Raw genomic sequence first — 26,542 nt, forward strand, 5'->3', positions numbered from 1 at the left:
CACACTTTACCCCTAATGATTGCATTAGTGAGAAATTCCATTGCTGAGTAAATTAGGAACACAAGGGTCAGGATTTATACATTAGCTCTTCAACAAGTATTTCCTGGAGTCCCACCATATGTCAGATCCTCAGTGTAGAGGCAGGAACAGAGGAGAAAGATACTGAGCATCTTTGAACTTTTCTTGATTGTTCTTTCCCTGTGTACTTTCTCTTTGGGAGAAAAGAACTATTCCAAAAGTAAGATCTAATGAAAATATAAAATGCCATGAAAAGGCATACTGATCATCCCAGCCCCAAAACACATCTGCTGCAAAACCAGAGAATACTCCTCAACAGAGCCCTGAGACCATAGGGAAGGAATAAGGAAGTAGGTGTCTGCAGGAGGACTGCACTTTTCCTCCAGAGCATAAATTATTTAAAAAAAAAAAATTTTTTTAACGTTTATTTATTTTTGAGACAGAGAGAGACAAAGCATGAACGGGGGAGGGTCACGGAGAGGGAGACACAGAATCTGAAACAGGCTCCAGGCTCTGAGCTGTCAGCACAGAGCCCGACGTGGGGCTCGAACTCACAGACTGCGAGATCATAACCTGAGCCGAAGTCGGCCGCTTAACCAACTGAGCCACCCAGTTGAGCATAAATTATAATGTTGGTACCTCATTTGATGCACTAAACATGTTTTTGGAAAACGGAGTGTAAGATTAAACTTTTTTAACAGAGTAATTTTTAATTCTCTAAGGAAACTTGTTTTAAAAAGAAATCCTACTGGTAATATTTCAACAAAGGGAGCTTTTCTGAAAATAAAAATTTTCACACATTCAACCTAAGACATATGTTTTAATATAACTTTTTGTAACATTGCTATAAATATTGTTTCTACTCTTTCTACTTGTCCACCTTATACCTCGATATGTGCTGAGCCTGTTTCTAAACTAAACTCTCATTTTAAAAAATCCAATAGGTGAAGTACTTGTGTGTGACAGGAGGGAAGAAACAGTTATTTCCACATTCCAAGAGAGTCAGTCACGAGCCAGGAATTTTGATCTTCTGAGAACCTGGAAGAAGAAATACAGTTCTGCTCCCTGCCCTGGAATTCAAGAGGCGTGTCATAAAAAATAAACCACAATACCTGCCTTACCCCACTATAGGATTCATTAAAACAGTTAGCACTGTCAACACATCAACTTTTATATCAAAACTGTTTTCACCAAGTTCTCAAAATATTTCCAGGTTCTGTATAAATTCTAATCTCAAAGGCAACATAAAAAAATTTGTGTCACCTCATTTCTAACGTCAGTGTCATCTCTTCACTTACTGTTATTTTTTTCTCCCTAGCTCAGATAAAAGTTCAATTCCATGACAAAAAAAGAATTTAAAATTTTAAGAAAGCTCTAAAGACATAATTATTTCAATAAGGACAATATTTCCTGCATAGTTTTACCATTTGAGAGTGATTGATGACAATTATTTGCTACAAAAAGGTATTCACGATATAGTACTTTGTGAAAAAAGAGTTGAGGACACTGCCCACTGCTTCCATTTTACACGAAAGACTACATATGTATACACCATGTATGTATGCACATCCACACACCCACAAACACCAGAGAGTCTGGAAGAGTATATACCTTCCAAAATATCTCTGGTGGGCAGTATTTGAAAAGATTCAAAATTATTTTTTCTTGTGGACTGTCTATATCTTCTAAGTTTTCTACAACAAAAAAATATAGTTCTATTTAATAAGGAACCAAAATTTAAAATGCTTGAGGTAACGAAGAGAAAAATTAAATTAAGATCCATTATCCCATCTTCCAAAGGGATTTCTAATCAAATCAGGAAGAAAGGACACCTCAGAAACCCTCAATATATATAATGAAATATGGATGCATCCTCTAGAGTGGGTCGGGTTTGAGTGGGAACAGCAGTACAGAAGAGGATTTGGGGAGAGGTAAGTGGACGGCACTCCAGGTGGAGGAAACATCAGTGCAATGTGATTGAGAGATATGTCAAGAGGAAAGTGAGACTGACAAAGCAGTGGATCTTCTAAGCCAGGACCACAGCTTTCAAGGTAGCACAAAAAAAAAAAGGAAAGCCATGTACAGAGGATCTCATTACCCAAGTGTAAGATGAGGGTCCAGCGGAGGCTGTTCATGGGAATGAGAAGGGGACAGGCACAGACAACATTACATCAGGACTGATGGGCAGGGCTCAGCAAAAGGGCACAGAAGAGTGTGCTGTGACCGCCCCAAGGCAATCATTGCACACTGAGAGAGCCTCAAACATGCGGCAAGTCCTGCTCTAAGACCAGGGACCCACTGTCCTTGTGGGGCTTGCAGTCTACTGCTGGTACTAGTACTAATCATACAATCACACAAATACAGATTTAAAAACGTGTCAAATGACAGAAGAATAGGGTACCATGAGAATGCTTACAGCAAGGAGTGGGGAGGGATGGCAGGGAAACATTTTCTGAAACGGAAACATTACCCCCAAAAGCTGGGATCTGATACCCCCCAAACCCAAAAGGTATGAAGTCACTAAAGGCAAGAGGGCCCAAGGTGTGGGGAGCATTCGTGGAAACAGGGTCAGTTGATAGAGACCCAGGGCCAGGAGGAAAGGAAATCCCACCTTGTGGCTAAAGGGGAGTGCTGGCAGGTGAGGTGAGAGACAGGCAGTGGCATGGCATCTTTTAACCTAAGAGTGAAGGGAAGCCACCATACTGTTAAACAAGGGCCCAACACGATCAAATCTGTTCCACAAAGATTGCTCTCACAGTGGCATGTGGGGAGGGTGGATTTTAAGGAGCAAGTGGGGACAATCATGGAGGCAGTGCAGGGAAGAGATAACAGCCTGAGCTATAGTGGTATGAGAGGAATTTAGGAGGTAATGGAGAGGCCGCGGTAGGAGAGGCAGTAAGCACTGACACTGTTAACATCTCCCCATATTCTGTTTGTGATGAAGCAATAACACTGACCTGGGGAAATACAGCAAGAGCTGTACTTCATGTTCCTTTAATCTTGTTCACAGAGAGGCAGGCATTTTAAACCTACTTTGAATCTGATAAATAGTTTTTAGAGAGTGTTTACAAAAGAAAAAGCTGGGACACAAAAATGTTCACCTCACAAAGTTCAAAGTCTCCCAACTCTCTAATATGGTTGATCATTACTAACAACAGAGGGGTCTAAGTGCCTACCAAGCACCCTGTGCTTACTATCTAGTTTAATGTTCATCTCAGTCCTATGAGGTGTGTATCACTCTTCCCGTTTTGCAGATGAAGTTATGAAGTGTTAAAACAGTTAAATGTCTTTTCAAAATTTTATTTTATTTATTTATTTATTCTTCTTCTCTTTTTTTTTAGAGACAGAGAGTGTGAGCCGAGGAGAGGGGCAGAAGGAGAGAGAGACAGAGAGAGAGAGAATCCACGCTCAGTGTAGTGTCCCTTGTGGGGCTCGATCCCATGACATTGGGACCATGACCTGAACCAAAATCAAGAGTCGGATGCTCAAATGACTGAGTCACTTAGCACCCTGGTAGTTAAATGTCTTGACCAAACAACATAACCAATAAGGCAGATAATGTGGATCCCAACCCAAGTTTACCTGACTCAAATGTTCCTGTTTTGCCAATGACTACACTGTCTCTGGGCCCCCAAATGCTCTCCTCACAGATCATCAAAAGGTCACTCTGAACTAGAACTGCCTTTCAATACTGATAAATCTAACCCAGGAAGCTTCTGGAAAGCTCAGGACCCTGACAGGCACAGGTGCCCTGAGGAAAAGTCCCAGACTATAAACACAGACTAGAGACAGCTGGCCCACACTTTCCATCCCTGGAAATGAAAAGTAGTCTAGTTATGCTCTAGATGAATACTGTGAATGGGGAGTCTGAGGATTTGGAAAGAGACCTATAGTGCACTCCTGTACAATACTCACTAATACACATCTTCCTCCTCAGCTAATTTTCTCCCACCAGTCCGGAAGTAAAGGCCTGTGAAAGAAAGGAGTCAAATTGGTAGTCTTAAATTTAACTGAACTCCTGGATTCCTTTGAGTTCTGCAGGTTGAAATTACCAATGCTGCCTTACTTCCTTGCAGAGTACATGTGATGACTCAATGTTTCCATGAGTTCTGGGAAAAAAAAAGGCAAAACTTCTAATGAATACAGGTTTCCTCTAACAGAGCAAGTCTGCTGAAACCATGTAGACTGTTACATGGCAACAAGGGAGGCTCTGGAAGCAACTGAGACAACACAGCGACGTTAGGAGGGTGTGGGTGCAGGAAGAGGCACTGAGAATATGACCAAGCCCATTTTAATTCCTTTGAGAGCACTTCATGCCATAAACAAATGTTAGTGTTTAAGCCATACAAACCACCTGCTTCTGGTACCTTATAAAGGAGGCTATTTCAAAACACAAACCAATCACTACATGAGAATAATAAAGAAAAAAAAGTATGCAGTTTTATTCCCCAATCCTGATATTAAGAAATCCCTGTAAAGCCATATTTGGTCTCCACATACTAGAGAAATATGTTCTACTAAACAAAAATTCTTAAGATAGAGGTGAAATACCTAAAACTTACTGAGATCCGTATCACACAAAGCAAAGGAACTCATCTCTTAGCAAACTCATCTCTCCCCTACCATGGGACCCAGCTTCTTCCCTGACATTCACTGTGATTTAGGAAATAATACCTCTGTTAAGAGCTATATTTACTGAGTGTTTACTATGTGCCAGGCATGTTCTGCAAGCATTTATCAAATTTATATTCTGCAGTGATACAATAACGTAAATAATACTATTATTCCCATTTTAAAGATGCTGAAACTGTGGTAGCAGTACATGTAATCTGTCCAAGATCATACAATTTTTATGTGATTAAGAATTTGAAACCTTATGCTTGGTTTTAAATCATGCTTTTAACCATTAAGGTGTGCTGCCCCTAGCCAGAAAATGGCTATTCTTCTCAACAGTAGAAGAGAGCTTACGATCAGAAATTACTTTAAAATTCAACCAAGGCTAATAAACACGAGGTAGTATCCCGGACAGGATGCTGAAATAGACAAAAAGACACTATGAAGGTGATGAAAGATCTTAACAAGAGAGGAAACTGGGTGAGAGGTATAGACTGAATGCTCTATCTTTGCAACTTTCCCATAAATCTAACATTATTCTAAAAATAAAAGTTTATTTAAAAAATTCAAAATGATAATTCAACATGACAAGAGAGCTAATATCTCCAAAAAAGTAATTACAAGAAAGAAAAATGGGGAAGGGGTTTTCCTCCAAATTAAAAGAAATTTAAGAGACATAACAATCAAATGTATTAATAAGTATGGACTTTGTTTAGATCCTGGTTCAAACAAACCAACTGTAAAGGAATATTCTTAGGATAGGTGGTAAAATTTGACCAGGGACTGGGTATTGGTTGATACCAAAGATTTATCACTCACTCAGTTAGATGTGATAATAGCACATGTTTATATAAGAAAATGACCATATTATCAGAGACTAATTCTGAAGTGTATCGAGATCAACTGACCTAATGTCTGGGATTTGCTTTTAAATAAGTAAATTAAGAGAGAAAAAAGACCCCAATAGCCAAAGCAATCTTGAGAAAGAAGAACAAAGCTGATCTCAAACTACATTACAAAGCTAATCTCAAACTACATTACAAAGCTACAGTAATCAAAACAGTATGGTATTGGCATAAAAACAGACACATAGTTCAATGGAACAGAATAGAGAGCCCAGAAACAAACCCATGAATTTATGGTCAGTTAATTTATGACAAAGGAGCCAAGAACATACAACGGGGACAGGAAAGTCTCCTCACTAAATGGTGCTGGGAAAACTGAACAGTTACATGCAAAGAATGGCACTAGACCACTCCCTTATACCACACACACACACACACACACACACACACACACACACACACAAAACTAACTCAAATGGTTTAAAGACTGAAACATAAGACCTAAAACCATAAAACTCCTAGAAGTAAACATAGGTAGTAAGCTCCCTCACATCATCTTTGCAATGATTTTTTAAAAATAAAATTTAATGTGTATTTATTTTTGAGAGAGACACACACACACAGCGTGAGCAGGTTGGGCAGAGACAGAGGGAGACACAGAATCTGAAGCAGGCTTCAGGCTCTGAGCTGTCAGCACAGAGCCTCATGCAGGGCCTGAACTCATGAACTGTGAGACCGTGACCTGAGCCGAAGTGGGACACTTACCCGACTGAGCCACCCTGGTGCCCCATGCAATGATTTTTAAAATTTGAAACCAAAAGTCAAAGGCATGGGAAGCAAAAATAAACAAGTGGTATTACATCAAACTAAAAAGCTTCTGCACAGCAAAGAAAACCATCAACAAAATGAAAGGGCAACCTACCAAATGGGAGAAAATATTGGAAATCATACATCTCATGAGGTTTAATATCCAAAACATAAGAACTCACACAAGTCAACAGCAAATAAAACAATCTGATTTAAAAATAGGGGGAGGGGTGGCAGTGCACCTGGGTGGCTCAGTTGGTTAAGAATCTGATTTCGGCTCAGGTCATGATCTCATAGTTCATGGGTTCAAGCCCTGCATTGGGCTCTGTGCTGACAGCTCAGAGCCTGGAGCCTGTTTTGGATTCTGTGTCTCCCTCTCACTTTCTCTCTCAGCCCCTTCCCTGCTGGTGCTCTGTCTCTCAAAACTAAACAAATGTTAAAAATAAATTAAAAAAAAATAGAAGATCTAGACATTTTTCCAAAGAAGACATACAGACGGTCCTACAGTGCTCCACATCACTCATCATCAGAAAAATGCAAATCAAAACCACAGTGAAATACTGTATCACATCAGTTAGAATGGCTAGCTACTAACAAAAAGACAAGAAATAACGAGTGCTCACAAAGGTATGGAGAAAAGGGAACACCCTTGTGCACTGTTGGTGGGAATGTAAATTGGCGTAGCTACTGTGGAAAACAGTATGGATGTTCCTCAAAAACTTAAAAGACAGAACTACCATATGATCCAGCAACTGCACTTCTGGGTACTTATCTGAAAGAAACACAAACACTAACGTTAGAAGATATCTGCAACCCCATGTTCCTTGTGGCATTATTTACAAAAGCCAAGACATGGAACCAACCTAAGTGTTCACTAATGGAAGAATATAGAAAATGCGATTTATATACATATATTCATGTATACACACACACACACACACACACACACACACACACTGTGATTAAGCCACAAAAAAGAATGAAGTCTTGCTATTTGCAACAACATGGAAGGACCATGAGGGCATTATGCTAAGTGGAGTAAGTCAGACAGGGAAAGGCAAGTATCTTATGATCTCACTTATATGTGAAATCTAAAACAAACAAACAAACAACACAGAGAAAAAAGAACTCCTAGATACAAAGAACAGATTGGTGGTTGCCAGATGTGGGAATTGGGGAGTAGGCAAAATTGGTGAAGGTGGTCAAAATGTACAAACTTCCAGTTATAAAATAAATCATGGAAAGGACATGGGTGACTCAGTGGGTTAAGGGTCCGACTTCGGCTCAGGTCATGATCTCGCCACTCTGGAGTTTGAACCCCATGTCAGGCTCTGTGCTGAAAGCTCAAGAGACTGGAGTCTGCTTCGGATTCTGTGTCTCCCTCTCTCTCTCTGACCCTCCCATGCTCGTGCTCTCTCTCCCTCTCTCAAAAATAAAATAAATATTACAAAATTTTTTTTAAATAAAAAAACCACAGGGATGTAACATACAGCATTGTGACTGTAGTTAATAATACTGCACTGCATATTTGAAAGTTGCTAAGAATAGATCTTAACGTCCTCGTTACAAGGAAAATTTTTGTAACTATCTTAATGGATATTTAGACTTACTGTAGTAATCATTTCACAGTATATAAATATCAAATCATTATGTTGTATACCTGAAACTATGTCAATTATATTTCCATTAAAAGAGACAAAAACAAGATATATGAAGCAAACATGGTAATACAGTAACTAAGGCAGAGTAATGAGTACATGGAGGTTCATTTCTTCCATTTTTATATTAGAAAATTTTCATACTAAAATTATTTTAACTTAAAACAAAATTCAACCAATGGGGATGAAAACAAGCATAACTACCTTGAAGTCATAACATAATACCCTGACAGCAGTATAAAAACAGCCCCCACATGCACGGGGAGAGAGGAGAAAATAATATTCTAGGTAGAGAAGAAAGAAATAGAACAAAAGCACAGAATGGTGGTAAATTGACCAGAGAACAGCAGATAGCCTCATTTTGTGAAAAGAGTATGAGTAGAGAAGTAGAAGATAAGGCATCAAGACAGGGCCATATTTTGAAGATCTGTCAATGCCAAGCTAGGAAATATTATGAAACGTGTGATAAAGGGTCACAAATGGTTTGGATTCAGGATGGAGAAGGTTATAGGCCTGGATAGATCCATCTGTGAAAGACCAGCTAGGCAGCAAGATGTGCCATGTGAGGAGGGAAAGAGAAGACTCGAGAATGGAGGTGGAGCCTTCATGACTTGTGAGGTGAAAAGGTTGGTGAGAAAAAACAAAACAAACAAGAAGAGTATATACACCGAAACAGGAAATTCTTTTGCAAACACCTAGCCAGACAATGCCCCAAACAAGGCCACTTCAAACCCTCAGCACTCTCAAATCATCCGTCCACACTCCTTTCCCATCACTCTTGTGGATAACCTTGCTTACCTTAGAGAAAACAGAAGTCATCTGAAAGAAGCCACCTCGACTGTCTACAAGCCCTCGTTTTCACTATACTCCCCCCTTCTTACAGGATGACTTCCATTTCAACAGAATTTAATAAATGGCACAAAATAACACTGATTCTACATTATTGTCATCTTGTTGTGGTGCTAATGACAATAATGCTTATGGTGTTAATGCTCTACATACTATTTCATGTAATGGTCACAACACCCTGTGACACAAGTGCTATCCCTATTTTGCAGAAGTAGAAACCAAGCTCTATACTTAGCAAATGACAGCACTGGAGTCTGAATGGGTATATCAGGTCCCCAGCTCCCCAATCTGTAATCACTCTATTGTACCGTCTCTCTAAATGTCTATCATTAAGAAACAAGATGTAAAAAGTTGTGATCTCTTCAATGGAATACTATATAGCTACAAATGAAAGTAATTCACTAAAGCTACATAAATCCATATGAATTAATCTAAAAAATGTTAAGTCAAAACTCTAAGTTTCATAGTAACACAAATAGCATACACTATATACAATCTAAAACAAAAGAAACAATCTCATGCACTGCTAAGAAAACATAACTGTGTAATAAAAGTATAAAGACATACACAGAAGTAATACAAATTTAGGAAAATGCTTTCCTCATGGAAGAAAAGTGGATGGGAGGATATTTGAAACAGGAAAGTATACCAAGAGATTTCAACTATATTTGTTTTTTAAATTATTTTTTATTTTTTTGATGTTTTTAAATTTTTATTTAAGTTTATTTATGTGTGAGAGAGAGTGTGTGTGCACACGAGTGGGGGAAGGGCAGAAAGAGAGGGAGAGAGAGAGAATCCCAAGAAGGCTCCCACTGTCAATGCAGAGCCCAATTCAGGGCTTGAACTTACCAACCATGAGATCATGACCTGAGCCAAAATCAAGAGTCAGACGTTTAATTAACAGTCTGAGCCATGCAAGTGCCCCTCGACTATACTTGTAATGTTTTCTTTCTTAAGATATGTGATAGGCATTTGAAGCCTCCTTCTAGTAAATCCTATACCATTTTTTTTAATGAAAAAAGGATGAAAATACAGAGCAGATGTTCTCTTAGATAGCATATTTGTAAGTCCACAAGTTTCAAAGCACTGCTTCTGCCATCATGTGGCTCCTAAAGATATTACATGCACACAATTTTCAGAAAAAGAAAGGAAGTTTAAAAAGAGGCATTGTTAATTCTCAGGTACAAGATCATATGGATGTAACGCACAAAGAAGCCTGAGTAAGCCACTTACTTGATACATAACCATTATTAAAAACATATTACCACTTCTAAATAATAGTAAAACAGAAGACATAAAACATATGCTAGGTGCAAAAGAATAACACTGGACCCCTATCTTACACCATTCACAAAAATTAACTTGAAATGGATTAAGGACTTACGCGTAAGACCTGTAACTATAAAACTCATAGAAGAAAACATAGCAGAAAAGTAACTTCACATCAGTCTTGATAGTGATTTTTTGGATGAGATACCAATAGCACAAGCGACAAAAGCAAAAATAAGTGGAACTACATCAAACTAGAAAGTTCCCACCACACAGCAGAAGAAGCAATCAACAAAATGAAAAGGAAACCTACAGAAAAGAAGAAAATATTTCCAAATCATGCATCTAAGAACAGGTTAATATCCAAAATTTATAAGGAACTCATACAACTCAACAGCCAAAACACAAACAACCTGACGAAAAAATGGGCAGAGGCCATGAACAGATTTTCCAAAGATATAAAAATAGCCAACAAGTTCATGAAATGTGCTCAACATCACTAATAATCAGGAAAATTCAAAACCACAAGGAAATATCACCTCATACCTGTTAGAATGGTTAGTATCAGAAAGATAAGAGTTAAGTATTGGTAAGATGTGGAGAAAAGGAAACCCTTGTGCACTGTTGGTGGGAATGTAAATTGGTGTTGCCACTGTATAAAACAGTACGAAGTTCCTCAAAAAATTGAAAATAGAACTACCATATGATCCATCAATCCCACTTCTGGGTATACATTTGAAGGAAATGAAATCACTATCTCAAAAAGATATCTGCATTCCCTTATTTTCTGCAGCATTATTCACAATAGTTAAGACATGGAAACAACCTAAGTGTCCATCAATTGATACAAATGGATAAAGAATGTGGCATATGTATGCATACATATACAATGTAGTATTATTCAGCTTACAAAAAAAAGGAAATCCTGCCATTTGCAACCTCACGGGTGGACCCTGAGAGTATTCTGCTAAGTGAAATAAACTAGAGAAACACAAATACTGTGTGATCTCACTTATATGTGGAATCTAAAAACACCGAACTCATAGAAATGAAGAGTAGGATGGTGCTTGCCAAGGGCTGAGAGGTGGGGGAAATGGGGAGATGATCAAAGGGCGTAAACTACCAGGTGTAAGATGAGAAAGTTTTGGGTATGTAATACACAGCATGATGACTATCATAGTTAAAAATACATATATTTGCAAGTTGCTATGACAGTAGTCTTAATGTTCTCACCATAACGTCAACAAAATGGTGATTGCATGTCTTAAATCACCACACTGTAAACCTCAAAATTACACAATGTTATATGCCAATCATATCTCAATAAAGCTGGAAAAATAAAAATTATAAAAGCCAGTTTGGTAGGAAGCCCACTCAGAAGAAGAAAAGTATGAGAGTTATTGGAAAGAAACTTTTTAAGAGAGAAGGATCAACGTAAGACATGTTAAGGTTAAATAGTCAAGACCAGCAGAAAGATGGGCTTTCAGATGCAATTCCATTAATAGCTAAATGAAGATCTAGACACAAACGTCAAAACCCAGAAGTAAATGAACAGAAAGAACACAGTAAAAAGAAACCTTGTACATAACATTAAGTTTCACTTCATTTTGTACCTTAGAATTCAGTATTAAAAAAAATTTAATGTTTATTTTGAGAGAGAGATAGAGAGAAAGAACAAACAAGTGGGGGGGGGGGGGGGGGCGGGGCAGAGAGAAAGGGAGACACAGAATGCAAAGCAGGCTCCAGGCTGTCAGCACAGAGCCCAATGCAGGGCTTGAACCCACGAACTGTGAGGCCATGACCTGAGCCGAAGTTGGACGCTCAACTGACTGAGCCACCCAGGCGCCCCTAGAATTCAGTATTTTTAATAGCAAATTTTATGAGAGATCAACATCTTTCCCGAATATCCAGGTTAGAGAGAAATAAACCTAAAAATTGTATCACAGTGAATCTTAACTAGTTAGAAACACGTCCCTGTGTAAAATTAATTGCACAAGCACTACCTATACAGTAAAGGTATAACTGGCATGTTTCACTACATTCTATTTATCACCAGCTGCCCCCACTGCCCCCCAAATATTGTACAGCAGTGCCCAATATGGCCTTCTGATCAAAGGTGTCCCTGGGCGGGGCACCTGGGTGGCTCAGTGGGTTAAGAGCCCAGCTCTTAGTTTTGGCTTGGGTCATAGTCTTGCAGTTTCATGGGTTCGAGCCCCACGTTGAGCTCTGTGCTGACCGTGTGGAGCCTGCTTGGGATTCTCTCTCTCCCTCTCTCTCTGCCCCTCCCCCACTCACACTGTCTCTGTCTCTCAAAATAAATAAATAAACTGAAAAAAAAGAGGGTCCCTGGTCACCTGGATGCCCAAACTAAACTCTTGAAGTCATCCTCAGCAACTTCTTTCTCACCAACCCACTCAGCAAAAGTAGTTGATTTAATGCATGAGATGTCATTTCCATTTCTCTCTTCATTTATATTTACATGTCTAAGGTCGTTCCCATAGTGTCCTGCATACCCAGCTGATGACCCCATCCTCACTCTCCTTAAGAGGCTGGGTTCAGAGTCAACCAGCCTTGAACTCAGATCCCAGCTTTGACACTTAATAGCTACTTTTTTTAAAAAAAAGTTTATTTATTTTGAAAGAGAGCACGTGAGGGGAGAGGGGCAGAGAGGGAGAGAGAGAATCCCAAGAAGGCTCTGCACCGCCAGCACGGAGCCCAATGTGGGGCTCGAACCCATGAAGTTACAAGATCATGACCCAAGCTGAAACCAAGAGTTGGATGCTTAACTCACTGAACCATCCAGGCCCCCCACTTTTTAAAAAAAATGTTTATTTCTTTATTTTGAGAGGGAGAGAGAGAGAGAGAGAATCTCAAGAAGGTTCCACACTGCCAGTGCTGAGCCCCACTTGGGGCTTGATCTCACAAACCATGGTGACCTGAGCCAAAATCGAGTCAATGCTTAACCCACTGAGCCACCCAGGTGCCCCTCTTTTCTTTCTTTTTTTCAAAATTTTTTAATGTTGATTTATTTTTTAGAGCGAGACCAACAGAGTGCAAGTGGGGGAGGGGCAGACAGAGAGGGAGACACAGAATGCAAAGCAGGTTCCAGGCTCTGAGTTGTAAGCACGGAGCTCGATGTGGGGCTCAAACCCACGAACCGTGAAATCATGACCTAAGATGACATCAGACATTTAATGGACTGAGCCACCCCAGTGCCCCACTTTTATTTCTAAAAAGGAAATTGTTATAGCCATACCCCATACAGCTCCTATGAAAAGCACATGGAAACCTCACTGAAAATGGCAGGAAGCCCTGAAGGGGGAGCTCTCACTAACACACCATCACCACTCATAATCAGCAGGAAGAAGGAAGGTAATTCTTATCTTGACAAGAAAGGGCACTTTTCCCATAGAAATTTTATCTCTGGCTTTTAAGAAAAAGTGGGACAATAGCTCCCTGCTCCAAAATCAATCACAGTCTCAAACTCCTATTCTTCCCTAGTGAACTTTTGTTCACAACAATCCTCCCCAATTTCCCCTTAACACCTAATAAAAGCAAGCTTCCCTTTGTCCCTTTGGACTTACCTATGGTTTGCCATAGTTTACTTGTCCCAACTTGCAGTTCCAATCCTATTCCCAGATAAACTCATTTTCCTAGGAAAATAACTGGCTATTTTATTTTTAAGGTTGACAAGTGGCACATACTAAGTGTTAAATACAAAATAAATATCACCATTATCAATATTTCTCCTCTCCCCTACTGCCATCAAAGCTTTTCTTAATGCAAATCTGATCATACCATGTCTCAGTTTAGAAGATTTCTATGGATGTCTATTTTATATGGGATACAGTTTAAAGACCTTGGCACAACATATGCAACATATGTAGGAGTGCTGACAATACTGACCCCATCCCTTTGGCTCTGTATCATGTTCAAGTTCAACTGATGGCTTCTTTGGGGGCTATATGTTCCAGGCCCCTTGGAGACTGACAAGCATACCTTAGAAATGCCTGCCATGGCTGGGATGAGTAAGGCTTGTTTTGGCCTCTCTATGTTAGATATAACATAGCCCTCCCCCTTCCTGATGCACAGGTGGTGCCACAAGATCTAATTAAAGGTTAGCTGTCAGGTGTATGCAAGCCCTTTGAGGTGTGTGCAAACCGTTTGATCTCACTATAGTGCCCTTCTGCATGTCCCCTTGCTCTATAAAATCTGTGAACTAAGATCTGGACTTTATGGAAAATAACTATGCAGCTGCCATGGATTGTTTTCTGCTCTATCCTCCCCACCCTTTGCCCCCCTTGTCAGTAAATTACCCTAAATAAAAGTCTGTAAACTGTGTGGAGCCACCTGCTTCCTTTTCTGGTCTCAAAGTGCCTTTTCAGTTGGGGGAACCATGTACTGTCCCTCCCCCATCTTCTAACAACGTAACTCTTCACAACGTACTTACCTTTCTGGCCTCATTGCCAGCCATTTTTTTTCCTTCCAACTGTGAATCCCCTGCCCACAATGAGCCCCCTTCCCCAACCACTGTTCCCCCAACTTAGCACACTCTTTTGTGTCCCCTTAAGGACAGGCAGCAGAGAGTCAAAGGAGCCAGTGGGTTATACTAGATGGCTTCCATAAAGCCTCCACCACTGTAAGGAGTGATCACATCTCTACCCTTTGGCTTTGGTGCCCAAGTGCCCCACAGAGGGAAGGCTGCACCAGGCTCCTGAGGCCTCCCTCTGGCTTTTCTGCCATTCTAGCTATTACATGGCCACCAGCAGGTTTTCTGCAAAGTCTTCACTTTCCTTGCTTGTACATCAAAGACAGCACATGTTTGTTTACTTCACAATCTTTTTGTAAGAATTAAATAGCGTATTAGAAACAAAGTGGGGAAGATAATTAATTACTATAGCAATGTCAGTCACTCAGTATACTACTACTGGGTCACAGAGAAGTCAAAAAGGGTATCAGAAGTCAAAAATGCCTGCAGCAGAGAGTGAAGACCCCCTACACAATTCCTTAAGCATGTTTTAAGGCACTACTGCAAGTATATGCGAGATCATTCCTTGTTCCTAATCTTTGCTCCAACAGAACTATTCCAGCATATGCCTCCCACCACCCATAGATGCCTAAGGCCATCCCCAAGCCTCCAGGCCTTCTTTGACATCTTGCTATAGGTAGAAACTTCTGCCTTGATTTAAATTCCTGGGCAAAAATAACCCCCTTACTTTCAGAATTCAAAAATGAGGCTTTAATCCCTATCAAAATCTCAATAATGTTTTTCTGCAGAAATAGAAAAAATCCATCCTAAAATCCATATGAAATTCCAGGAGACCTCAAAGAGCCAAATCAATCTTGAAAGAGACAAAGTTGGAGGTCTCACACTGATTTCAAAACTTACTATAAAATTCTAATATCAAACAGTGTGCAAGCGTGCAACTGGCATAAAGACAGACACACAGGGGCGCCTGGGCGGCTCGGTCGGTTGGGTGGCCAACTACGGCTCAGGTCATGATCTCGCGGTCTGTGAGTTCGAGCCCTGTGTTGGGCTCTGTGCTGAGAGCTCAGAGCCTGGAGCCTGCTTCCGATTCTGTCTCCCTCTCTCTGCCCCTTCCCTGCGTGCTCTCTGTCTCTCTCTCTCTCTCTCTCTCAAAAATAATAAACAGTAAAAAAAAAAAAATTAAAAAAAAAACAGACAGACAGACCAATGGTATAGAACTGAGAGCCTAGAAATAAACCCTCACAAATATGGTCAAATGGGTGTCAAGACCATTTAGACAAGGATGTCAAGACTATTCAATGGGGAGAGTCTTTTCAACAAATGGTGGTAGGAAAATTTATATCCACGAGCAAAAAAATTGAGTTGAACTCTTAATCTTACACCATATACAGAAATTAACTCCATATGGGTCAAATAAAACTCTTAGAAGAAAACATATGGGAAAAGCTTCATGACACTGAATGTGTCAATGATTTCTTGGATAGGACACCAAAAGCAGAGGCAACAAAAGTAAAAATAGACAACTGGGACTACATCAACATTAAAAACTTCTGTGCATCATACACACAGGAAGGAGGCCATGAGAACAAACGCAGGAATGGTAGTGATCATTCTACAAGTCAAGGATGCAAAAGATTGCCAGGAAAGCCCCCAGGAGATAGGGGAGAGACATGGAACAGATTCTCCCCCATAACCTTCTGAGGAGGAACCAGCCCAGCCAACACCTTGATCTCAGACACCTGGCCTCCAGAACTAAGAGATAATAAATGCTGTTCGTTAAGCCCTCAAAAAAACCCAAAAAAGCAAAAAAAAACCCTTTTGTGCATCAAAGGACATAAACAACAGAGTTAAAAAACAACACATGGAATGGGAGAAAATACCTGCAAATTATATATTTGATAAGGAGTTAATATCCAGAATCTATAAAGAGCTCATACAATTCAACCACAACCAAAAAACCAACCAGATTAAAAAGTGGGCAGGAGACCTAAATAGACTTTTCTCCAAATAAGGTATACAAATGGCCAATAAGTGCATAAAAGGATGCTCAATATCATTAGTCATTAGAGTAATGCAAATCAAAATCAAAATGAGATACCACCTTAAACAAATTAGGATGGCTACTATTAAAAAAAAGAAAAAGAGAAAAGGAAAATAACAAACGTTCGGGATGTGGAGATATTGGAACCCTTCTGCACCATCAGTGGGAATACGAAATGGTGCAGTCACTATGAAAACCAGTATGGTCATGCTCAAAAAATAACTGAGTTACCATGTGACCGAACAACTCTACTTCTGTATCTAAACAAATTGAAAACAGGGATTCCAAGAGATATCTGTCCACCTATGTGGACAGCAGTATTATTCATGACAGCCAAAACAAAAGTGGAAGCAACACAAATATCTGCTGACAAATGAATAAACAAAATGTGATATATACACACAATGAAATATTAGTCAGCCTCAAAAAGGAAGGTAATTCTGAGACATACAACAACATGAATGAGCCTTAAAGACATTACACTAAGTGAAATAAGCCAGTTGCAAAAAGACAAATGCTTACGATTAAACGTAACATGAGGTATCTGAAGTAGTCAAATTCATAGAGACAGGAAGTAGAATGGTGGGTGCCAGGGGCTGGGGATGGAGGGGAATGGGGAGTTAAGATTTTCAGTTCTGCAAGAGGAAAAGAGTTCTGGAGATGGTAGCACAACAATGTTAATGTAGTTAATGCCACTGAACTATACACTTAAAAATGTATTTCGCCATGGGGGGCGGCCATGGCTCACTCAGTTGAGCGTCAGACTCTTGATTTCAGCTGAGGTCATGGTTCCAGGGTTATGGGATGGAGCCCCTCGTTGGGCTCTGTGCTGAGTGTGGACCCTGTTTAAGATTCTCTCCTTCTCCCTCTGCCCCTCTCCCCTGTTTGTGTGCTCTCTCTAAAATTAAAAAAAAAATACATACATATATATATATATATATATATATATATATATATATATTCACTATTATTTTAAAAAATGAGTCTCCAAGCTGCAAAGTGAAGGATGTGAATGATGGTGAAGGTTTCTAATTTATCCTTTTCACTTTTCAGGTGTAGGAAAAGAATTAAAGAAGAAGAATTAAAGTCCAAGATGTAAGAGAACCGAGAACATGACCCTAGTACACAGCTTACCATCAAAAATAAATAAATAAATAAATAAAAAAGAAAGAAAAGTAAATGTAACAGGAAAAGACTGAAAGACAGGGGTTAAGTGGGACAAAGGCAACAAAGTAGGCAGCACAATCACAGGAAGGGAATGAAGGGGAAATTCCAAGAACATTTTAAAATAATTCCTGTTTTGCTGCAATAGAAGTCTGAAACTATCATTTATCTTGCTCTAGGTAGAGCTGAAGTCTGTGGAAATTCCCATATAAGGTAGTTTGTTCATGGTTATTTCCTAAAGCAGGACATTACATTTCCCATCTGAAAAAGGCATTAGGCCTTTGGAAGAAGACATTCTTTTGTCAACACCATGCATATATAAAAATATATGTATTAACAGCTGTGGTTCCATTCTTAATGGTTACAACATTTGCCAAAACATGTTATCCCCCTGGCTAAATATGGTTCAGCATCTAGCACTCAATGCCACAGTTTTCCTGTGGTCGTTACTGGAGGTAGTGATAAAGATTGGTATGACTTTACTGCTCCATAAATGGCCCTTCAGTCCGTAATATGTCTTAAATGACATGGTAATGTCTTTACTTTCTTTTTTACATTTTTTAAGATTTTATTTTTATGTAATATCTACACCCAACATGGGGCCTGAATTTACAACCCCAAGATTAAGAGTCACATGCTCCATCGCCTGAGCCAGGCAAGCACCCCATGTCTTTATTTTCTTAATTAAAAACATTTTTTTTACTTTCTTAATTTAGTAATTTAATTTTTTATTGAAGTATAGTTGAGACACAGTGTTTACATTAGTTTCCGGTGCACAACACAGTGACTCCAAAACTCTGTGCTTTGTGCTCTGTGTCTTTACTTTCCTTTAATAAGCAGTCCTGCCTTCCATGTACGGTACCTTTCTTCCACAGTTTTTCCATCTTAGGGGAAGCTGCTCTCCTGTCCCATCTTAATTCCTCCCTATGACTTCAAGGCAGAGCTTCTACCTTTGATTTTTCAGGATGAGCCTCAATCCTTTTTCTTGGACTTCTGCTCATTTGGTAGCCACATGCAGCAACTTGAAATGTGGCTAAGTTCACATCAAGATGTGCTTTAAGCGTAAAACAGACTTGGGATGTCAAAGATTTAGCTCACAAAAATGTAAAATATCTCAATAGTTTTTAATATGTTACATGATATGTATATAGTTTGGACAATAGCTTGGCATATGGAGTTAAAGAAAATATATTATGAAAATAAATTTCACCTGTTTCATTTTGCACTGGCTAGTAGAAAAGTTTAAACTACACATATGATGTGGCTCATGTGTTTATTGGATAGCACCAATCTAGGTTTACTGAATAAAGAAATGTATCCCAGAAAATAAGGGGAAGTGGCAGCCCGAACTAGAATCCTGGCTCTATCTCTTATTAGCCAGGGCAGATTTCTTCACCTACAGATTAGGTCTCCATTTATAAATGTGGTCATAATAAAACCCTCTCAATGTTTCAAGGACTTCAATAGAAAGAAAACATTTAAGCACTTACCAACACAAAGTGCGTTCTCAGTAACTGTTACTTCCCTTTCTTGGAGTCTCAGAAACCCTGTGGGTATGTTCGGCTGCTGATTTAGTCATTTTGGGGTTAGTCATAGAAAGTCTGGAATACAAGACTCTTTTTTCCTTCCTTTCCATTCTAATTACTTCCACAGAATCACCCTTACCAGTCAGGGATGTGGGGCGCTTTCTAGCAAAATCTGTCCCCTTCCCCACAGTTGTATTATCTATTTCCATCATTTGTTTATCTGCCATATTCTTCCCTTCACCTCTCCACTGGTCCACACATTAACAAATCGTTAAAATTTATGTCAAAATTCTGGCTGCTGCTCACTTTCTCCTTAGGATCGTTATCAATAGCTCATTGCTACTGCCTAAATTTATTTGTTTTTAAAATATTCTTTATCTTTTATTTATTTTTGAGAGAGAGAGAGAGATAGAGGGAGAGAGAAAATGAGCGGGGGAGGGGCAGAGAGGGAGGGAGACACAGAATCTGAAGCAGGCTCCAGGCTCTGAGCTATCAGCACAGAGCCTGACATGGGGCTTGAACCCATGAAGTGTGAGACCATGACTTGAGCCGAAGTCAGATGCCTAACCGACTGAGCCACCCAGGTATCCTGCTACTGCCTAAATTTAAATGTAGCTTTGTTATAATTTTAGCTACTTCATGTGTGTGCACTCCATTCTCCTAAGATGCATGGATACATCCTTTATTTCCCTGTGTCTCATCAGATACACAATGAATGAAGACTTTTATAATGGTCTTAGAAAGAAGTAAAATCAAACTGAATATTGACTTTTGATTACTGACCAGACCAAACAGGATCATAGGGAATGAAAAGCAACTTCTCTAAGAAATCACACCTGATTTGGCAGTCTGGAGTTTATTTCTGGCTGATCTGTGAAAATTTTTTTATGATTTCCTCCAAGCTGTTGCTAACAGTGTGCTGAGCTGACAACCCTGAAGACTGAATTCCCCTCTTGGATGATGCTATTTTCTTATTTTCCACCTGACTTTTCCCAAATACCTGCTATTATTTATTACAAATGCCAATCCTTTTGACAGTCTGGCTTAAAGAAGTTTATTATGCATCAATGCAATCTAGCCTCTGAATCTCATTCTACCGCTAGGACCCCTTCCACAGGAGGACAACAACTCTAGGTCCTGGTGGGGCTGGGGGATAGAGAAGAAGGACCAGCTCCTGACAGACTTCCTCCCTTTAGAAAAGATAGAAGATGGTAACAGAATCACAGGGGGTAAGGGAAAGAATTAGTGAGAGAAAGAAAACATAAAAGAAGGGGAGCAGATTTAAGAAAAAAAAAAGCAAAAGAGAGAGAAGCAAATCTCCGCAATGGTAGTCAGGCAACGGGAGTTCTCCAGGTCCATCCTTCACACTGCAATGTTACCATATCCAGTCCCTTAAAATCACCCAAAACTTTATATCGTATTCAAGACCAGTAATCTATGCGCACTCCCTATCACTCTTATCCTGCAAACACATCTTACATCCTAGCACATGTCTTTTGAATTCTTTTCATTCATTGTATACTCATTTATTGAGCACTTAGAGCTAGGCACTGGAGATACAGGAGGGAACATGGAAGACAAAGCCCCTGCTTCATCAATCTTAGAGTCTGGTGGAAAGGGGCAGTTGAGATATGGCATCTGAAAGAAAGAGGAAACCAAGGGCAGGGTGCATATCAAGTATGCCCTTGCAGACCAGAATAAGGATTCCAGGTTCCATTCAGGCGAGGTGAAAAGGCAATGGGAGGATTCTGAACAAGGAAGTAAAACTGACCTTTGCTGAAGATGTCACCAACTCGCTAGAAGAATACCCTTCCCCATCATTGTTTAAATGCTGAAATTTACTCATTCTTCAAAGCCCAACTTAAGAATCAACTAAATGGTGCTGGTCCCTGAGAATTACAGGTCACTCCTACTTTTGGTTATGCCTCCAAACTTGACAGTATACTCATGTTGGTCTGATTATGCTTGGTTATTTGTGGGCAATTTTTTTACACCACCTTTATGTATGTTTATCCAAAGTATCTTTTTCATTTTTTATTCTATGAGCCATGTACACTGCCTTGTTGTTGCAAGGCAGTTAATTTGAAGTTAATTTCTATTAACTTGCAAGACCCAAAGCAAAGCGATCATCCTTTAGAACTTTTTATTTCTTGTCCCTGAAAAAAATAAATCTGTTCTCTTAATACTATAACTATTGCTTATTTCATGACAATGTGTTTATAAAAAACATATCTATAAATATGTAACATACAAAATAAGAAAGTCCCTTACACATCACCCTATTCTATATCACAGCTATGTTCCTCTCAATGTTATCATGTTCCTGGAGACTGACTGCAAAATAAATGTTTTCATAACTACATTTAAATCTCTAAGGAAGTACACTGTGTAAGGCAGATCATGTGTAAGGCACAAGATCCTTCTGGGGTGAATAATCACCTCTCAATAAATGTTTTACAAATGTAGATTTAGTGCATTAAGGTCACTTTAAAAATGGCCTGCTGGTTTTTACAGACTTATATAGGTTAACGAATAAATAACTCAAGTAGTTATAGTTGCTTTTTCCATACCATGGCAAGACAGATACTCACTAACCGTAGTGCTAAACAGTATATGATTATTTTATTTTAAGACCCTACACAGAATGAGGGTTAAAAATATTTAATGTAATAAAATGACAAAAAGCACTCTATGCTTCTGCAGGACCATATGGCACAAAACGTTATCAAGACTGTTAATGTTTTCTCTACAAATATAAGGGTATAGCCTCCCTTCCTCATCCACTTTAAAACCAACAAAATATAAAGTTACTTTTACATATACTCAGTAATTAAATATGCACCCACAGGAAGTTAGAACCACAACCATTACACTTTGCAGCAGAGAAAAGACAAATTTAATTAGCATGGCTAAAAGCTACTACAACTTACCCAAGACTGTTCCTGTTACTGGATATGCAAGTTTAGACAAATGTCTTTTCGATGGATGTCTTCTCTCAGACTTCCACTCCTCTGTCTTAATCACTTTGCACACACAGCCCCACCTCTGCAAAAGCAAGTTGATATTCCGAGCACTTTACCTGATGTGCCTCTACACTCTCTTGTTCTCACCTCAAGAATAAAGAATCTCCTTTCTGGTACTTTTGCTCTTATTTTCTCTCATTATCAGGGCCTGGGCAACCAGTTCCAGATTACAGTGGATTATCTTTAAAAGCTCCTGTTTCCTATACTGTATAGTACTTCCTCATCTTAATTTTGTGTCTGTTGCCTTGAGCTATATTTAAGGCAATGAAACCAAATTGAGGGCTTTTTTTCCTGCATTCAGTCAAGTCATGTGACATGGTATGTTACACGATAACCCCAAAGTTCTGAAGCAATAAGGCAACACCCCTAAATGTCATAACTCATATCCTGTTGTTTTATGTACCTAAGTTAAGAAATTCATCCACAAATTTATTGAAAGCTGTGCAGAAAATATTTAGAAAAACAAACAATAATTAGTATAGAAAGAGGTGAAGCTTTCATAAAAAGATATTCTCCACCCTTTTGGATCTTGATAGTATCTACATGTTTGAAATAATAGAGCTTCTTTTAAGTCTCCTCTGAATGCTTTACCACGTCAGTGTTGAACAGCTAGTCTATTTTATCCTCCTGGTAGCTCAGCCCAGTTTAAAGGCAGGCAGGCCAAACTCTGGCAGGCTAAGTAGGGGAAATAGCCTTCTGTCCCAGATATCCTTGACACACACAGTGCAGAGAAGGAGCAGGGCCAATGCTAATGAGGCCTCATACATCCAACTGAGTCACCTCGCAGGACTCCTGGGTGCCAAGTTTCCATTGAAGACTAATCAAGGGATCTTTGGTAGAGATGGAGGAACTCAGGAGCATTTAATACAGGCTTCCGCCTCCATGAATGAAGACTTCCTTGCCCTGATTCATTGAGAATATTACAAGAAAGTCCCTTAAAAAATTTATTATAAAGCAGTCATTTTAAGAATGATAACAGCATTTCTTGGTTATGGGACCTGAGGTTAATCTTTAAAAACAAGAGAACAATTCCTCACCTTTGCTTGTTATGCCAACAATGGAGACTGGGTATTGGCAGCATTGAGAGATGGTGACTGTCAGTAGAAGGGCAGTGTGACAGGCACCCTGGAACTCCATCTACTCTATAGGGAAGCAGTCTGATGTCTGGAGAGGTGAAAGAGCTCACCTAAGACAAGCTGTAGGCAGTGAGCTCTAAACTTCAGGGCTCTGGCCCAGCACCCCTGGGGGCACCACACAGGCTCCATCTCCATGGCTCACTCTAAAGCCTGACCACCAGAGTTGGGTTTGGACTTGAAATACAAGACTAAACGTATGTACAATTCCAGCCAGAGGACTTTTCTGGCCTTGATTTACTTACTTTGTTTTGAGGGGTGTGAGTGGGATATAGAAGGAAACTGGAAGTACAAGGCTGTCTGTGGGTAAGAAGAGGCCTCCCACCCCCATTCCCATGAGGGATAGTACTACACCGGAGATATAAACCCTGGAAAGCAGCCACAATCTCTCCTGGGAGAAGTAAAAGAATGGAAGTCTTGTGAGCTAAATTCCCAGCATATGGAATTCTCTTCAAGAAAGTAACTTATGTTATTGCAATTAAAATCCAGAGAGGCAAACATCTGCCATTTCTTTGTGTCCCAATTCTTTACTGATCATCACGCACTGTGAAGGAAACAGGGTGTTGTGATGAACAAAGGGGGCACACATGCCTAGGGAGGTGACTAGGAGAAGTCTATCTTGAGTCCTTCTCGCTTTTATCTCATCCCCTCCTCCTCTCTTTGGATAAATTCTTCTAGGCAAGAGCAAATCCAGAACACATTTTTCAATCCTTATCTTACGTTAGACATTTATAAACAGTGCTCTCCTGGACATTTTCAACTCAAAACCCTTGGTCTCCAGGCCATTATCCTGTCCTTCCAATCATCCCATCACGGTCTCCTCTGTAGGATCCCCTTCCTTTGCCTGCCTTTTAGGTGTAGCAACTTCCCTAATTTGTACCCTGGATCCCTGCTTGTGAACACTATGAACATTCTCCCTGACGACTCACCATCTCTCATGGCTCCACTACTCCCCCCATGTTAGCAACACCGGCCAGACCTTTCTCTTGAACCTGCAGTCATGCATCAAATTGTCTTCTGGCTGCTTTCATGGAGACACCCTAACTCAAGATGACTAAATAAACCACTCACCCCCTCCTGCCATGCCCATAGCCAGCTCTTCCTTTTATATGTACTCTCTTAGGTACAGCAACATTATCCAACCAGTCACCCAAGTTAGGAATCTCCCAGTCACCCCTGATTTCTTACCTTCAAACCAACCACTTCTGCTAATTTTAACTCCTAACTCATTTTTAAATTAGTCCCTCTGTGCTACTTCACTCTCATTTTTAGCCCTGTTACCATTCTAGCCCTCATGATTACACACTTGGTCTACAGCTGCAGCCTCCTAACTCTCTGCCTTTAACCAAATCCAGGAGACTCAGCCAACAAGTGATCTAAGGAGCCAGGTGTCTCTCCAGAACTTGCTTCAAGTCTGCAATGGCTCTCTGGTGCACTGAGCACAAAGTTAAGCCCCTTAAAGAAGAATACAAACCCAATATGCCCTGGCCCACCAACCTCCTCCAATCCTCATCTCTGGACACTCCCTGCCACTCACTTCATGCAACCCAGCCATGACATATGCCATGTAGGCCCCCATCTCAATGTTGCTGCTTATGCCAGCCCTCAGCCTGGAAGAGCTTTTCATCTTCCTCTTGCTAATTTTAACATCCTTGTACAACTGAAGTGAAGCATAAGGTCTTCAAAAAACCCTGCCTCAACTCCTCTCCAGTCCCATTCTCCTGTCTGCATCAGGCACTCCTCCTCAGGGCTCTCATGAGGCCCTCTCACTTATCTCATAAGAGCTTCTTTTTCTAACCAGAGTGAGGGCAAGAAGAAGGCTTCTGCTTATCTTATGCCCTTCCTGCCTATAGCTGCCATACACACTAGGCATTCAATAAAGTTTAAACTGAGCCTGTAGGAGAGACAGTCGTTCTCATCTTACAGATAAGGAAAATGATGCTCAGAAAGAGGTTACGTGGTTTCTTAAAAGTCATCCATGGAGAAATCTAAGAGAGAAACTCAGAATGCAAAAATGAAGTCTTTTCTTAAAATCAGAAAGCCTATCACAGCTAAGCATGGTGAGGTGAAAGCAGGGAATGTATCTAAGTTTTTATTACTGCTACCCTAGAGCCTGGCAAGGGGTTGCCTCTCAGACAGGAGTATTTAATAAATACTGGGTGGCTCACTAACATATATACAGAGAGGGTCACTTTACTTGTATACAGTGCAAGAGAGGGTCTGCTTCTCTCCAGCAGATGGAGCTATGGTTCCATGTCGTTACCAGCTACCATTTGGGTGCCCTGCCTGGTTAAAAGAACCAGCCTTTTTCACTCATCCACTGCCACACTTCCTTTTTCCTTTATAACTCTCACACAGATAAAAGGAAATCCAGATACATGTTTTCCATAGAATACTCTCTAAATGGACACATATCTATTTTGTAACTTATTCAATGCCTTTGCATATCTTTTCCTGTCTGGACTTTTAAAATATCTGGGGTAATTTCACCCAATTTGATTTACCCAGTCTAGCAAGTGCTACTGAATGTTTCCACCTTTCTATAAGCTTCATAGGTTCTTATTTATGAAACACATCTATAACCCAGCAAGTTCATCATGTTCATCCCCAGACATATGCTTTCCCTGGGGTGTCTGCCCTACTTCACTTGAGAAAACATTAGTTTTCCAACCATCTCTCATTAAAAACAAAAAACAAAACAAAATTATCTTAATATTTTCAATATATTTTCATCATTATCTTAAAGTCTTTGAAGTTATAAACAGGATAAAAAAAGAAATTAATACCACCTATGAGAGTAGAACTTACAGTAAAATCTTTTTTTTTTTTTAATTTTTTTTCAACGTTTTTTATTTATTTTGGGGACAGAGAGAGACAGAGCATGAACGGGGGAGGGGCAGAGAGAGAGGGAGACACAGAATCGGAAACAGGCTCCAGGCTCCGAGCCATCAGCCCAGAGCCTGATGCGGGGCTCGAACTCACGGACCGCGAGATCGTGACCTGGCTGAAGTCGGATGCTTAACCGACTGCGCCACCCAGGCGCCCCAAACTTACAGTAAAATCTTAAGCAAACTTCATTTTTCACTCAATTTACAAATTTCATAGC

The 26,542-nt window shown here is 39.9% G+C and overlaps 1 protein-coding gene across 2 annotated transcripts in view; it reads right to left on the reverse strand.

The window, feature by feature from the left end:
* The window catches only part of LIMS1 (LIM zinc finger domain containing 1), a 156,455-nt gene that overhangs the window by 76,233 nt on the left and 53,680 nt on the right, over window positions 1-26,542 (reverse strand). The window contains exon 1 of one of the 2 annotated variants that reach the window (XM_042931840.1): window positions 22,211-23,136. The exons of the other annotated variant lie outside the window; for it this stretch is intronic. The gene's annotated coding sequence lies outside the window, so the exon portion shown is untranslated. Of the gene's footprint in view, window positions 1-22,210; window positions 23,137-26,542 lie in introns of those variants that run through there. 2 annotated transcript variants of the gene reach the window in all.

Source organism: Panthera leo, chromosome A3 (assembly GCF_018350215.1).
Source record: "Panthera leo isolate Ple1 chromosome A3, P.leo_Ple1_pat1.1, whole genome shotgun sequence".
NCBI lineage: Eukaryota > Metazoa > Chordata > Mammalia > Carnivora > Felidae > Panthera > Panthera leo.